We start from the raw sequence: 5,189 nt of genomic DNA, 5'->3' as shown, positions 1-5,189 counted from the left end.
CAATATGAAGAACGTTTTGTGGGCGTGTTATGAGTGGTTTTGGGGTCGGCCAAGGGGCTGCACTCCCCATGTAAAACCCACGCAGAGATGACTATATATAAGTGAGCTTGAGAGCTCATTTCATCATCGAATCTTCATCACATATCTACGCATAAGGTAGAAGGGGTAAAGTAAAACTGCGCAGGTTTGGGTAGAGCTCCACATAGCTCATGCGCACTATCTAAAGGTGCAGTTTGAGGATTATCTTGTACCGGTAGAGGTGTGGGCAAGGTGTGCCTGGGGTTCGGTGTATGTGCAGAAATTGTGCAGGACTTGGTAAGGGGAATTAGTGGCTCGGGTGAGCACTATCCTTTACGCAAGAGGTGTACATGGTTGTAAAGGCAAGTTTGCTTTTCTTTGTATTATTTGGTTAAGTGTGAGACTTGGTTCGGCCAAGACACACTTGTTTATTGTAAACTGATATTTTTAATAAAATTGTCGGGCAAACTCACATTACGGGGAGTTGCCCCTCCCCTTTATACTTGTTGCAATTTTTGTTGTTCTTGGTATAATTGCATGATGATAATGAATGAGTATGGGCTTCATTAAGTAGAAAGGATAATTGCAAGTTTACTTGGTTGCGAAACACAAGCTAAGTAATGTTAATGTGAAAGTAGGCGTAGTCCACGAATGTTAGTATTGGTGAAAAGAAAGAGTTCGGTGCTGCCGCACCTTGCTACAAGCAGTTGGAAAACTACCGCAGGTGTAGGGGCGTGACAGTTGGTATCAGAGCTCGGTTGGAGCTTGTGAAGCAAGTGTGCATACACTTGGAAATTGATGACAGGTATTGAGGCTTGAACAAGGTTTAGGTGTTGAAGCATTTGAAGGTAGTTTCAAGACTCGGTTTGAGCAGGTTTGCTCGTGACAGTGGAAGCAGGTTTAGCAGGGGTGAAGCTTAGTGCTTGGGCCAAGCTAAACGACAAGGCATGGCAAGTTTGAGAGAAGGTGAAGGAAAGATCTTGCTTACCTTATACAGGTTGAAGAGGTTGAAGGAAGAGAAGCCCCGGATCCGAAAGGAACTTGAAGTCTTGGAAAAGAATGTTGAAGACGAACTTCTTCAACTTGGTTGGACAATGGAGCAAGATGAAGTTGCAGATTGTGCTAACCAGGAAGAGGAAGCCGTGATGATTGAAGATGTTACAGACATGACAACGATGGAGGACGAGCTTGAGATTGATCAAGTTGGACCAAGATCGTGCAGTTTGTGGACATGGATGAATGAGGAAAAGCCTCATGATGATGATGTAAGTACCATTGATACTTGTGTTTCATTTGGGCATTTGGTGGATGGACCGTATGCAGGCAAGGGCAAAGCCAGTTTGCCGATGCTATGGAGGATCTTGCCATGGATGTCTATGATGAGACCTTGTATGGAGAAGCAAGGATTGTTGATTGTTGCAGGACTTGTTGGGGCTGCTTGCGACCTTATGGTAGAAGGTGCAAAGGCCCTTGACAAGGGAGGAACATGATGATCGTTGTGGAGGATTGGGTCATGTTTTAGCCACTTTGGCTAAGTGCCCGGCATGACTCATGGACAGTTGAGGAGGGCACACACTTGTGATGCTTGGGTGGACTTCTCATGACCGAGACCAAGAGCAAGTCTTGGTGGTACCTTTGGTGGAGGAGCTATAATGGAGGGACTCATGACATGATGATATGGTTGGGTGACCAAGTTCACTAAACCGAAGATGGTAGACTTGGATGAGGATGACCGATTGTTGTGATGAGCCTACTTGGTTGGACTTCATGGACAACATAGTCATGGACATCAGGTTGGAGGCATGGAGCATGGCAGTCTTATGCAGGGACATTGTGTGGGAGCACTTGTAGAGGTGTCACTTATGGGCATCCAATGAGGAGTGCCAATGCAGGGATGTTGTGCAGGTGGATTTGCTGATGTGACATGGAGACTTATTGCTTATGAGTTGATGGAGAGGTTGTGCACTCTTGTACAACAAGACCATGGACTTGGATGGATTTGTGAGCTGATTATGGAGCTCATGATGACATGAGATGTTGTGACTTTTAGGGACTTCATATATGGTGGACTTAGAGGATTTGATGCATTGAGGAGCTGAGGTCAAGAGACTTTGATGTAGTATGGGATGCATACTTTCAAAGTACATGTATGGGCATGGCTTGGAAGAGTGACTTGATGTAGAGGATCGATATGAGACACTTTGAAATGATGAAGTTATGATGATGATGATGATGCCTTGACTTGGGCATGGGTTGAGCCGAGACTCAACTACTTTGACACATGGATATATGGGACAAGTGCATACTTGTTTCTGTGGATGACTTGAGGGATGGCACATTGCAGATATGATGGAGGTTGCTTCATGGACCTGAATGTGGCACATCAAGAGTCAGTTTGATGAGATGGTCTCTTCATATGAAAGAGACACACACATGGATAATGATGTTGGGATAGATGTGGTTGATTTCATATAGCACATTGACACCAAACATCATGGTCAACGTGTTGCAGATGAGATGGATGGAGTTCCATGGACTTGAGCATGGATTATGGAGATAGATTCTTGATGGGTCAAGGATGTGGCAGATGTTTGAGGAACAACTGATGGTGGCATGAGGATGTTCACTCTCATGGTTTGAGCGTGATAGTTGGACTGATCACCCGACTAGTTCGAGACATGAGGGCATGCAGTGGGCAGAGATGTGTTAGCATTATGTTGGAGTATCATGGCAGCAGTTCACATGAGGACACATGATGAAGACAGGAGGTTAGTAATCATGGATCGAGATGACATCTGATGGAGAGCATGCCGTGGAGGTTCATACCTTGGTATGGTGAGCTTGGTGGCAGTTGGTCACTAAGTCGAGGCATGATGGAGATGAGGCTCTACATATGTTGCAAGGATGTTTGCTTTGTGTGGAGGAGTCAACATCATGGATGATGATGATCTTGGTGGATGGCTACTGGGATGGTATGTTGTCGAGGATGACAACGATTTCAGGTGGAGGAGGATGTAAGGCCTCCGGGCGATTGTGCGACGGGCGCCGGGCGAAGTCGCCGTGCACGAGGGCGCGGGCGGGCGCGCGGGCGCACGACGGGCGCGCGACGAACGGGCATGCGACGGTGCTGCGGAAGAAATGCGACGTTTACAAGAGTCGAGTGCGACAAAACCAGCAACACTTTAAGAATGCAACTAAGTGTTGGGCAGTTTATATAACAACTTGGAGGAGGACTTGCGTGAGAGCAAGGCCGACATATGAAGAACGTTTTGTGGGCGTGTTATGAGTGGTTTTGGGGTCGGCCAAGGGGCTGCACACCCCATGTAAAACCCACGCAGAGATGACTATATATAAGTGAGCTTGAGAGCTCATTTCATCATCAAATCTTCATCACATATCTACGCATAAGGTAGAAGGGGTAAAGTAAAACTGCGCAGGTTTGGATAGAGCTACGCATAGCTCATGCGCACTATCTAAAGGTGCAGTTTGAGGATTATCTTGTACCGGTAGAGGTGTGGGCATGGTGTGCCTGGGGTTCGGTGTATGTGCAGAAATTGTGCAGGACTTGGTAAGGGGAATTAGTGGCTCGGGTGAGCACTATCCTTTATGCAAGAGGTGTACATGGTTGTAAAGGCAAGTTTGCCTCTCTTTGTATTATTTGGTTAAGTGTGAGACTTGGTTCGGCCAAGACACACTTGTTTATTGTAAACTGATATTCTTAATAAAATTGTCGGGCAGACTCACATTACGGAGAGTTGCCCCTCCCCTTTATACTTGTTGCAATTGTTGTTGTTCTTGGTATAATTGCATGATGATAATGAATGAGTATGGGCTTCATTAAGTATAAAGGATAATTGCAAGTTTACTTGGTTGCGAAACACAAGCTAAGTAATGTTAATGTGAAAGTAGGCGTAGTCCACGAATGTTAGTATTGGTGAAAAGAAAGCGTTCGGTGGTGCCGCACCTTGCTACAAGTGGTTGGAAGACTACCGCAGGTGTAGGGGCGTGACAAAAAGGCAGCTGAAAGCCCAGAAAAAGGCATTGAAATTAGCTGAAAAGCAAAGGAAAAACAAGGGTTGTTGTGAAGACTGGCCATTCTCATCGTGCTCCTCCAACCATGGGAGGGAGATGGTCGACATGGCTCTGCTCCATCCGACAGAGCAGATGGGACGGGTTTTAGAGGCCCTTGAGCCATACTAGTCGGTGTTGGTAGAAAATCCTCTGAATGTAGCGGAGGTTAATAGAGATGAAAAGGCTCTGCATGTGGAATTTGCAGAGACTAGTGATAGATTGGGGTTGAATTCAGCCGTGGGTATTGCAGTGCAGGAGGCGAAGAGTGTGATAAAAGTTTGTATGGGTGGGAAGTGCAAGAAGTCAGGATCCAAGATGTTGTTGGAGGCGTTTGAAGAGAGAATAAGTAAATCAGGGATGGGTTGTGAGGTTGAGACAGTGGGGTGCAAGTGCATGGGCAACTGCCGAAATGCCCCAAATATTTGAGTACAGACAGAGGAAGATGGCTTTCATGGCAGCAGGGATGTAGTGCATATGGTCGTTGATATCGGGGATGTGGATCTGATTCTTGCTCAGCACTTTAGGTTCAATGTACAACAACCTTAATCACCAAAAGAAGGCCAAACAACCACTGGTCTCGTGGTCCCCAACTAATAGTAGTATATATTACTATCCCTTATCCCCAAATTGGAGATCAGGGAAGCCCAAAGATTAGGGACCTCAGGAATTGAACAGTTATTCTACCGCCCTGTAAGTATGTTTGTTTTGAGCTATTATTTTGATTCTTTTTAGAAGTCAACCATTTTGTTGGCTCGAAAGATTATCAGTAATTATCTTACAATATTGCCAAACAGTTAATTGGGCCAGAATTGATCAAATTACTCTAGAGTTCACTTATCATAGTAAAATATTCCTGTAAATATGTTATTGGAATTCGGAGAAGCTTTCTGTTTAAATTCAGTGCTTTTAAACATCTCTACTGTTATTTATTCTATGTGATTAATGCATCATCCCATTAGGTGATATATTCTATGTGATTAACGCATCATCCCATTAGGTGACATACATTGTATTTCCACTACAGCGATATGCAACGAATCCCTCTATTCATCATGGATCTGTCCTGTCACTGTTACATCAATTAACTATTGGTTTGTTGA

At 44.9% G+C, this 5,189-nt stretch overlaps 1 pseudogene; it reads left to right on the top strand.

Annotated features, from left to right (window-relative positions):
- The first annotated feature begins 3,538 nt into the window (after positions 1-3,538).
- On the top strand, positions 3,539-4,683 carry LOC149173968 (uncharacterized; annotated as a pseudogene).
- The last annotated feature ends 506 nt before the right edge of the window (positions 4,684-5,189 follow it).

This window comes from Pinus tabuliformis, chromosome 4_1 (assembly GCF_031772625.1).
Source record: "Pinus tabuliformis cultivar Carrire ecotype Pingquan chromosome 4_1, CPIR1, whole genome shotgun sequence".
NCBI classification, from domain to species: domain Eukaryota; kingdom Viridiplantae; phylum Streptophyta; class Pinopsida; order Pinales; family Pinaceae; genus Pinus; species Pinus tabuliformis.
The sequence above is the reverse complement of the archived record's forward strand: the minus strand, read 5'-3'. Positions and strand labels throughout refer to the sequence as shown.